Here is a 12,026-nt window from a genome sequence, read left to right as displayed (position 1 = left end):
GTTTCTTGTTAAAATTCTAATCCCGTTTAAACAAGTTTATATTTTGATTATAAATGACAGGTGGACGGTTTGTTTCGATTTTTTTTGTTGCATATCGGCAGATCTAGTATTACTCTAATCATGGTTATGTATAAATCAGATTTGTTGTACAACAGTTCTTATCTCTTGTTATAATCTCAATTACGGCGAAGGATTTATGTAGTAGCTTTTATGTTTTTTAGTTTTTTATTGGTCTGCATAACCTGTTACAATAAAGATACTGATTTGAATAAGAAAACCACCCAGAACTAGTTGAATAATCATTTTAACATGTTATCATTGCTAATAAAAATTTATTGGCACACTAATACAAGGAAATAAAATTATCTTACTGTCCTGGTTGCATGGTGGCCCGATTTGTGACCAATTGATTTTGTTGTACAGTTTTATTAGTTTACACAATCACACAACAGCTACGTCTGATGTAAACAAATATTTAAAACAATCTTCTTAAGCATATTTAAATTACCTATCCCTGTGTTTGAAAAAACCGAATATTCCAGTTTAGATATTTTATTGTTGGTACTTTTGTCTCTTCTCTGGATGTGACCTTATCATAGACACAACACACGTCTAGATCACTACAGTCAAGCTCCACCTTCAAGATTTTTTTTGACAATTTGTTGCAAACACATCAAAGAAAGTGTTATTGTGAAGTAGATCAACCATCTGTCGTTGATATATCCCTAATCAGATCTACAACTTTAACCAATTACATGCATCACTGCATCCACTAACATTAAATTGGTTGGTTCAGTAAGTCAAAGTTTTTCTGGGTTAAGTATAAAGTAAAGCAACTAATGATAATTTAATATGTATGTTTCAACCGCAACAATAAATTATGATTTAAAAAAATATCGGAAAGATTTAGTCTAAAATGCATTCACGTTGTTTTGGCATAATGGGAGGCCATGGAAATTTTGCATTTAATTTGGTGGTAAGGCTGTCTGCTGAATTAGATTATGTTTTTCTAAATTTGAGGTTATAAATAGCGTCAACGTCTAGTACATTGTTGTCAGTTTTACTAGTTTGCAATAGAAGAATACTCAAACATCGCGGGAAATTCAGCAACATGAATACATACCTAAATGTCCATTTTGATAGGTCCGCATATTAGGCACTTTAGTGACGGAAATCAAACAGTGTGTCCAACATAAAAAAAAAATTATGGCCTCCCATTATGCCAAAACAATGTGAACGGTGTTTATTATGTAATTTAATTGGTCAAAGATGGGATGTTCTGCAAATCTTTTAGAGATTTTGGATGGAACTAGGAGAAATGTTTTTAGTATTAAAAAAATAAAAGAACATGGAAAAAAGTGTTGGCATGTTATATATTTTTCGAAAATTTGACACTTTGTTTTTTGGGGGAAACAAACAGGGTGATTTTCAAAACATTCTTAAGATTTTATTCACATTTAATCTATCAGATATGCAAATGTTTATTAAAGGTAGTTAAGTACCTATGTACTGAGTGATTTTTAAAACATTCTTACTTCAAGTGGCGAATAAGCTAAGCTGTCACTTGAACTGTCAAATTTCTTTTGTATTTTTAGTTACATTCGAACACGACTGACAGCCACCTTGACAGAATGTAATTACAGTTTGCATTAAGTAACCGTAACCTTCGACAGTACCGATGTCACGACGGTCAATTAAAGATCATTGGGAACATTTGCGTTATCGTAAACGCCAGTGGCTTAACAAATTTGAAAATATGAAAATGAACAAACGTTTTAAAAAATTGGCACGACTTGGGGGGCAACAGTTTCGTAATGTTGGTACCGCTCGTGTCAGACTCGTCTGTCTTTGTCGCACTTGTGACTTGAAAGATCTTGTTGGTGTATTTCGAAAAGAACGGTTTGGACGCCACTGTGCCCCAATCGATGGCCCCAGCCCCCGTCCCCGTCGCACTAATTGCCCAGTTCAAAGTATCGCTGGCACAGCTCCCAGTCACTAATTACCATTCCATAATTAGATGGTAGCAGTGTTTGTAGCTATTTGCAGGCAGTGATTTTTACCAGGTCCCCGCAACACCTTTCCATAAGCAAGAGATGCAATCTCCGGGATTAGCATAGCCGGTGATTAATGTCCGTGATAAAAGCGCGACACATTTTTCCCGATAGGAATTTTTCCAGATCTCGAGGAGCTCCTGACGTCTCTATGTTCGCTTTTGGAAGGCGATGTGAGCCAGCGAGTGGTACCACGTTATGGTACCGCCCATACCCGGGGCGATGCGGTAGAGACGGCCATGTTATCGGGGCCGTGGGGGCCCCAACCGGTCTTACATTTACTTTTGCATCATAAACAGCAACTGCTGTTCACTTGGCGACGGTGCGCGGGAAAAAAACGACGACCATTCGAATGGTATCATTAAGAGCGGTGGAATTGCGATTCTTTTTTTCTTGAGACGTTCGTTCGCGTGGTCGACTCTTTGATTTGAAATCGGAGGTTGCGGGGATTGCCGCTGAACAGCACATGTTGCTCCTAGGGGGTGAGTGGACGTGGCATGTGGTCGTTCAGGAATAATGACACCATTTGAAGACGCTGTCCCGCCACCAGTCCTTTACTCGCTTATTATCCTTTATTGTTCGCTGTGGGGAAGGGGCGGCAGACGGACGCTAAAAAATGCAAGGAAAAAATGAACACGGAGACAAATGGAAATGTCAGCTTTCAGACAACACAAATTCGTAAATGTCGCATCTTAAATAATTACCTACAGTTCACGTAAGAGAGCTAGATCTTGAATTGATTTTACTCTGAATTTTGTTTTGCGAAGACAAATTTAGTTATTCTGGCACAGAGCCAACAATTTTTCTTCTTCTGATGGACTGTCAACATACATTTCTTAATTCTGTCTACTTATTTTTTTAACACTTTCTCTACTTACCTAATCTTTTTTTATTGCCTAATTAACCACTAATTTTACTCAGATTGAATATTTTTAAAACTTTTTCTACCTCTTCAACGCAAAGTGGGCTTTTCTTCCCTTTTGTTAAAAAATAACATTCTGAATGTGATGTTGTTGTTTTTATTAAGTAACCGCAAAAAATTAAAGTAAAGATGAATCCAGATATTTTCCTTTATTAGGTACTAGCATTTGTCTTACTTAGAATATGATTTTAACTTGCTGGCTCGTTGCCGTTTTGGAAGGTCCCGATTTTGAAAGATGTCAATTTTGAAGGGTCCGGGCTCGTTGTCGACTTTAGAGAGTCCGGGCTCGTTGTCGGTTTTGGAAGGTCCGGGCCCGTTGTCGTTTTGGAATGTCCGAGCCCGATTTCCAACTTGGTTTTCTTATAAAATTTTAAATCTGATGGATTCGTTCCATGAGAGACAGATTGGGAGGTATCATAAAATCTACGAGGTTTTGAAGATGTACGCAGTTCGCTAATCTTCATTCAGCGCTTTACAAAAATCCACACAAACTGGTCCAAAAAACAACTTCCTCATCTCTTGAGCCAACAAATGTCAAAATTGCAAATAATTCAAATAACCCACACGCAGAGTGACTTGACAGAATTTTTCCACCCAGCTCGCCCATATCTGGTCCGTTTTACCTTCCTCCTCTTTCTACCTGCGAATTTTTTCTGGTCCAGTAGTCCCCCAATTCCGGCCGTGTATCTCTGGATCTTTCCGCGTTTTATTTATCGAACAATGAGGTTAATAAATCTATTACAATTTATTAGGGGCAGTCCTCGTCGCGATACAATCAAAATATACCCACACCATGGGCACTCAATAATTCATCTGTCAATGAATTCATGAATAATACAATACGGCCGCGATACATACTGCGTGTTTTTATTTCCTATCTTAATCATTGTAATTTCAAATATATAATTATAAGTCTCCTGAATATTTCTTATATTATACATGCTACTGTGTAGAGATATGCATTAACAGTCGACCAGTTCGTCCTTCTTCGTCTCGGCCGGGACCCTCCTCCTCCCGATCGTCACGACTCAGAAGAATATTCGGAGCGCCCCCAGTCATGGTCCTGTTTTATGGGTTGTGTGTTGAAGTACGAGGAGGAATGGGGCCCGACGTGGAAAATGCGACGGTGCCTCGAGGGCCTACTTACCATTTTGCCTAGTGCTGCAGCGAGTCGGAATTAAATTAGGAAAAATAACTTATTACGCTCGAATTTATTTGCATCTAATTTCGTATTTATTATTATGGGAATAAATTAAATTTCACTCCTTTCTTAGCATTTTACCGGTAATTAGGGTAATTACCGGCTCTTTTGCATCTCTAATTGTGCTTCTCAGCTTTTTCCGTCAAATAACTCTTTTCAATACGGACGATCGATATCCACGGCAAAGGATAGCTTCCCGGGGGCATCGTTACTACACTTTCTAAAAAAATTACGTAATTACGAGCTGGCGCAATGTTATGTAAAAATGTCACCGAGGGGACACTGCCAGGATATTTCTTGGATAATCGAGGGCTTCCTGGACGCGAAGGACAAACGCGACTTACGTAAACAAACGCGATTTTACGAAATTATTGTACTTGCTGTACTTATTAACTTGTTGTTTGTTGTGTCGTAATGTTTGTTGTTGTTGCCAGAAGAAAGCTTCATGAAAATCTACATTCTTGTAGTGTTTTAATGGTAGGGGAAATAAAACTGAGTAAAGGCAAACAATTAAAAATAAGTGTACTTGTTTCCAAAATGCTTTTGCAAATTAATTTGGGGTGGTGAAAATAAATTTTTTCCAAATTTTTCGAAAATTTGAAATGTCTAGTGCAGCACCCAGTGTAGTAATTGGAGGCTTATTTCAATACACGGTTTTAGTTTGTAGAATTTTTTAATAGTTAGAGTACGGTAGGTGTATTTTCCAGCGCGACCACTAAGTTTTAGGCTCGAGGCGAAGCCGAGCGTTTCATACAGTTTTTTTTTTTTTTTTCAGTGAGATCGTTTCCTCCGAAGATTAGATGTTTTGATAGCATTTGCCAAACTTCTTGGAACTGTCGGCGTGTTTTGAAAAAATTATATCGTATAGTACAGTTTACGGAACCATCGATCGTTTGAAAAAAGCGTCACGAAAGCCTAACGAGAGCTCACGTCGTCAATTTGAAAATAAAATAGAGTAAAAAATGCCTGGATCGTTTACACAAGAGTGCAACGTGGATTACAGAGAGCTGGAGAATTTGCGTGGACGAAACGTTTCATTACCCGTCCATGTTCACCAGCATTTATCCCCGATTCGATTGATTGTCGATTTAATTCGTTGAATCGTTGACAAAACAAAAGAACCGATCATTTCAGCGATACTCCCGATTGCACGTTCGATGAGGACGTCCTCTATAACAGTGTTTAATGTAGGTTTTCCTTTTATAAAACATCAGTTCGAGGAAAATAGGTGATATTCTCTGGTACCCCTTCTACGTACAATATACGATTATTATAATGGCGTAATTGACTCAAATTATCCCGACCGCATGAAAAAAGTTAATTCAGTCGTGGCCGTGTGCCAACAACGCGCTCCGGCCCCGGATTTTCTCTCGGTCGGGTCGAGACGGCAGGGCCGGATCGAGGGAGGCTTCCCCGGAGCCAGGAGCAGACGGATGCGGACACGAATAGCGTGATGGAGATTTATCAATAATGGAATAAGCGGTAGAATGGTTTCACTTTGTTTAATTATTCAACGTTCCCTGAAAGGTATGTTTGAGTTCGCGTTTTAGATTAAATTTTAACCGGAAGGAAGGCACCGATAACTGACGCGGCTGCTGCGGCGCGGGCTTCGCCGCCTCCAAGGGCTCAACTTTTTCACAGTTTAAAGTTAAACGCTCAAGAACAACCTGTGGAATTTGTTAAAACACAGAAAACGTTGAGAATTGTCAGTAAATGTCTTTAGAAGTGGAGAAAAGAGTGGAGTAAATAAAAATATATTTAAATATTCTCTGTTTCCTTGAATTGCCAGATTTTGACTCTTTTTGAGTTTATTTAAGAACTTTTTGAATTTTTTGGAAGTGTGAAAGTTAACAACAAGAATGTAATGTCAAGAATCAATTTTCAATAAACTTTGATAAGGTTTGTTCAATTTACAAATATTTCGGCAATTTTTGGAACTCGACAAGTCAAAAATAAATATTTCATATAAAAGAGAAACTATTTTGGATTACTTATCGAAATTTTTCAAAATCTCATCTCGTTTTGTAGATTAAAAAATCATATTGCTTAGATTTGTAGAATTTTGGATTTTTCTGAATTTACACAGATATTTTTTACAATTTTGCTAAAAGGGAAATATAATGATCAAGTATAAAAAGGCACTATTGTCATATTTTAACAGAAATCAACAAGCTCCGGGGTTTGTGTAAGGTACAAGGATTTTTGGAAAATTTTGAAACTGGTGAAGTCAAAAATCAGTCAAAAACACATTACATTTTGTTAAATCTAAACTATAAATAGGTAAATGTGTAATGCAGAAATCAGGTCCTGGTAGACAAGAATGGAGGAAGTTTTGAATTTTTTTTTGTCTCTTCTTTGGTTTTGGTAATTTGGTTTATGGCGGATATTGGAAAAAAATCAATTTTCAAAATTTGTAGCCAAATCCAGTTCTTAGAGTAATTTTTGCTTTTGGTAATTTGGTTTTTGAGAGATATTCTAAAAAAATCTATTTTCCAAAATTGCCTAAAATCAATTTTTAACTTATAAAAAGAAATGGAAAAATAGAAACGTAAAATTGAAAAATCCACATCGGTCTATAAAAACGTGTAGAACCACAATTTTTTCAAAAACAAATTTTTTGGATAAAGAAAAATTGCAGAAATTTTCAAAATATGTTAGCTTTTTCAAGTGAGTAAGAAAACTACAATAAATTTTTCATAATTGTTTAATAATAATTAATAATAATTGTAACTTTTGTAAAAACAATTTTTTTTGAAATTTTTTAAAATTGTCAATGACAAAACATTTTGGATTTAAGTCGGTAACTCTTTTTAACTGATTGATTTTTTATCGCCATAATTTTTTTTTTTCGAAAAATAATAGTGCATTATTTTAATTTATTAACATTTATTTTAACATTTTTCTGGATCTAAATCACTACAAAGATTTAAATTTGCTAAAAACAGAGGACCTAACCTTAACTGATCTAAAAATACTTTCTTAGAATAAGGAATTTCAGATTTTGATATTTATTGAGTCTTTGAAGGTTTCTAATTTTGAACCTGTTATTTTTCCTTTTTTTTTTCTTCTTCTTTTCCTTTATTCTTTTCTTTTCCTTTCTTCTTTTCTTTTCCTTCATTCATTTCCTTCTCTTTCTTCTTTTCTATTCCTTTCTTCATTTCTTTTCCGTTGTTCATTTCTTTTCCTTTCTTCTTTTCTTTTTCTTCCTTCTTTAAATTACATGAAGTAATTGTAACCATTTAAAAAAAAATCTTGTAAATGCAACAACTGAACTCATCTTTTCCAAAATTTCGCAGAACAGTTGTAATTTGCATTGTTTATGAAGATTTATTTTTCAAACTTTCTGAAGGTTTTTTCAAAAATTTCACTTTTTTTAACCAAAGGTAGGAATCTTGAAACAACGAAACAAATTGTGACCTTCTGTATTAGGTAAATGAATCGAACCCGGTGACTTTTGAATTTACATTTTGAAAATTCTTGGAACCAATTTTGAAAACTGTCCTCTGTCAAAAACTGATTTCAAGATTTTTCTCGTGATTTCTTGTCTCTCATAAAACGGTGTTCCGGACGTTTTCGTTTCTAGGCACATTTTCGAAAGTCCAAGATCCTCCGTCGCCGCCTCCACCTGGCTCACTTTCTCCGATCGAAGCGGTCGTAGAGCGTGGAGAGTTGGCACACGGCCACAAATAAAGAGTGTAGTTTAAGCGAGCAATGTAATTTTATAATTTTCCCCTTATTTCGTCACAAATTACTCTGGGAGCATGTTTAGCAGCCTACTTTAGTTCGATCGTGGCGGCTGTGGCGACAACAATGTCCCTGACACAAAATCCAAAAATCCGCCTGGACCAAAACCCGCCCCAAAAAGAACGGACCGCGTCGCGTCAAATCCGCGTCCCGCGTGAACCTAGTGCCGACACGCGAAAAAAAACCGACGGGGACGTCGTCGGTGCGAATCTCTTAATTCGCTTTTAATAATTCTTTGTGCGAGAACCCGCCAACCGTGCCCTCTAAAACCATAAAGTTAAGAAGTAGTAATATATCTAAGCACCGAGACTATAATTGTTGGTTACCGAATGCGCCCGCAGCAAGATGGCGCCAAAAACAAAACAAAATAGGCGGCCGTGCGGCGTTACCGAGGGGCCCTCTGGTGGTGTGCACAGTGAACTAATGATTAACTTAAATGTTAAACGCAGTGTTTAATTGCCATGCTACTGCTGGGCCGGGGGATGTCGCCCATGCTAAAATATGTTTAGGGTAATTTTTAATTGCCACCTATCCGGGTGAGCTTTTTTCCTCCTAATTGTGGACTGTCAGTCTCCCTAATTAATATTCCCTTTGATTTCTGGAAAGCGGCAGGTCGGGGGTTAGGGTCGACGCTTAATAACAAGCCCCCAACGGAAATTATTGTTTTCACCGTTTCCTCAAACGCCAATTAAAAATATTCTAATAAATTAACGACGATTCCACCAAGGCCTAGTCCCTAGTCCATAATCATCGGGTACGACTTTTTCCCCGTGATACAGGTAGTTCTTAATTGCTACTGATGGTTGTGACCGTCGACCAGGATGCTCTCCTTGCGATAAATGATCGTCTTCCATTGTGACCAGGTGGGAATTAAGTCGCCGGCCTCGGGGACGGCTTGACACAAATGTCGATATGTACCTATTTTTTTTATCGTGCCGACGAGGAGGAGTGACGCAATTCTTTTAATTGATGTATCGTAGCGTCGTCGTGGTTACGGAACGCGAAAAAATTTGTTGATTGATCGATGCGATAAGCTGAGAATTGCGAATGCCGTGTCGCAGCTTGATTCGGATGAAGTGGGTGATGTAGCAGTGCAGATTCTTGAAAGTGCACAGTATTGCAAAGTGTGGATGTTAATAAATATTGATTTGGAGCAAAAGTGACCAACTAAAAATCCATTCGACTGTTTAACAAACTTAAACTTTCATTGGAAAACTAACATTTTATAAGTTGTTGTAAATGGTGAGAAATGATCAGACGAGAAATGTCTTGAAATCGTCGCTCTGTCGCGTCTTGTTCGTTTGTCGGTAATAGGTTCATCAAAGTTTTTGATTGTTCTTGAAAGTGAGGTTATGTTTTTGAACTTGTTAAAAATATTATGTTTTGCTCGAAATTTGTGTACCTAATTATTTTCCAACTAAATTATTCTTGACTACTTAATGTTTAATCTATGCAAAGTGATATAATGTTTTTAATAGGCTTACAAAAAAATTTGAGATGAAAACATTTTATGTTCTATTTGGTTTGTTTTGTGGGGAAAAAATAGTAAAAGAAATGCCGAAAAATATTAACTAATAACAATTTTCTGAGCAATTTTTTAAAATAGTTGAGCCGGCTTTGACTAGATTAATTATAATGGAGTCATAGCCGGCTAGATGTGAAATTTAAAAAATCACCCTGTAGACAGTATTATTGTGAAAACAGTAGATCTATAAAAAACATTTGAAATGTAAATTTTTTTAATAAAAATCATTAAAAATAATTAGTCCAAAAACACTAGTTTTAGGAGTTATAAAAAGTACGTATTTTTTCCATATTTTCCATATTTCTTCAATAAATGAAACTCTTAACAACCTGTCCAGGTAATTCTTTTTTGAAATATTCTTCAAGCCATGATTTTAAAAATTTCTTTTCAACTCTATTAAAAAATACAACATTACGTAACATGTTCGCATTTATTTCACACAAACTCCTCCGACTGTTTTTTTTTTTGCCGAAACAATCGCCGATCTTTCCCAACCTCTCAATGCTTCAATAATAATGAATTTGAAATCGTCGGGGCCAAGTTCACGGACCCCAAAAATTCCATCATTAAACCGACTTTTTATGGCAAATTCTCTAACCCAAAGCAAAAAAAAATTCACGCCCATAATTATTCGCCGAATTAAAGATTTCGCACCATAAACTTCAAACAGTCGGAAATTTACATTTGAATATGCGCCAAATTAAGTGTTCACGAGTAGAACGCTTTCTTCTCTAATTAAGCAACAATTTTTTCTAGCAATGCATAATTCCCCAATTAATACACTGACATTTTAATAAAGCCGCGTTCTGGTTTATCGACTGAAATAATGCGAGTTTCAGTTTCAGCGAGCGACGGCCGCTGACGCTTTCGATAAGTCTTAAAAGGTGCAAAAGCCGACGATGAGGAGGGAAATGTGAGGCGAAATAAGGAAATGGGGGATTGTGTTAATGTGCCGGTGTTAATTTGTATTAATTGCAACAGGGGAATTAATTCGTGGAATGTTAAAAAATTAAATTAATTGTAGCAATTACGATTACTGATATGGTGAGATTTGTATCGCTCATTAATACAGAATGATAGGGATTGTGACTTCATTTACATTAAAATAACTTAATAATAAACACAAATTAATTGCACGGAAAGACACAATGTTGTGGCGCAGAAGACACAATTTCAGATACGATTTTAAAAGTACTGTTTCAAACAGTTGGAACTTTTTTAAAATAAAATTGTAATGAGTGAAAATAAAATTCTGAAAAAAAAATTAGAAAGATATGCGCAGATATCTCTACTTAAAATCAATTTCTTTTTATTTATATAAAGTCACTGATCATTTTAGTTTGTGGTAAAATTACGCCTAAAGTAAAATTACGCCTAAATTAAAATTACGTTCACGACTTCAAACAGAAAAGTACAATTTACACAAGGTAAAAGTGAATTTATATTGTCTTATAAGCACTTTTTGAAATTTGTTTTCTCATGAAATTTTTTTCTTAATAGTAGATTACGGTACGAGTTCAGAAAAGTGGAAGTTTCTGACGAGGAGCGTATACTATTTGTTTGCATTTTAAGAATATGTATTAAAATTTTCACATTTTAAGAAACATTTGTTCGTAAAAGAGTTGAATATTACCCAAAATCGTACAGTAATGGTTGCTATGCTGTAAAGTGACCTATTACTGTACGATTTTGAGTACAGTAATATGGTTCTTTAACCATTACTGTATAAAATGCGAAAAAATACATTTTTCATTGACACTTCTTGTCGAATGGTGCATTTACATAGCACTAGTGCATTAAACTAAGCGAAAACTAGTTGCTTACAAAATTCTCTGGCATAAATATCTTCAAAAGTGATATTCCAATATTTGTCTCAAATATTTCTTGTCTGTGGGGACCTAAATCCAGTTTTAGTTCTAGTTCACTTCCACTTCAAGTTTTTGGTACAAAAGAAAAAGTATCTTGATGGTAATAAAACAGCCAAGAGGAATTTTTACATATTTTTCATATTATGCTAAGTTGCGGTATGAATAATTTAAAATATGGCTCAGCAAACGGTTATTTATTAAAGAAAAAGAATTAGTTAGTAAAATCTTAAGGGAATAAAATTAAACAAAAACAATAGTAACAAAGAAGACTACTTTACTGTCCTCTGGATACCCTATTCGATTTTTTAAATATTTTATAATATAGTCTACGAAAGATTTACTGCTGAGATGCATATTTTAAGAGCGAAATCACTCCTCGAAATTTTTTTTTCGTTTTCGTTTTTTCATGCTTTACAAGAGTGTGTAATTAAAAAAAATATATTTCATAATTTTTCCCCTATTTTCTCCTTTAAATATCAACAGTTAATTTTTGTGCAAGTTTATATCGGGCATTCAAATGAAGTCCTTGAAAATCGTCAATTCTTTTGCTTTTTTAAAGTGTAAACTGACAGTTGTAATTAGAGCATATTGACAGCTAACCTAAAATTTATAAACAAAAAATCTTTCTGTTTTTTTTCTTTCTTTGCAATATTTTACAAAAAAATTATTCTCGAAACAAATATCTAGGGGCACCCTTTGCTGAAAACAAACATGT

Source organism: Tenebrio molitor, chromosome 2 (genome assembly GCF_963966145.1).
Source record: "Tenebrio molitor chromosome 2, icTenMoli1.1, whole genome shotgun sequence".
NCBI lineage: Eukaryota > Metazoa > Arthropoda > Insecta > Coleoptera > Tenebrionidae > Tenebrio > Tenebrio molitor.
The sequence above is the reverse complement of the archived record's forward strand: the minus strand, read 5'-3'. Positions refer to the sequence as shown.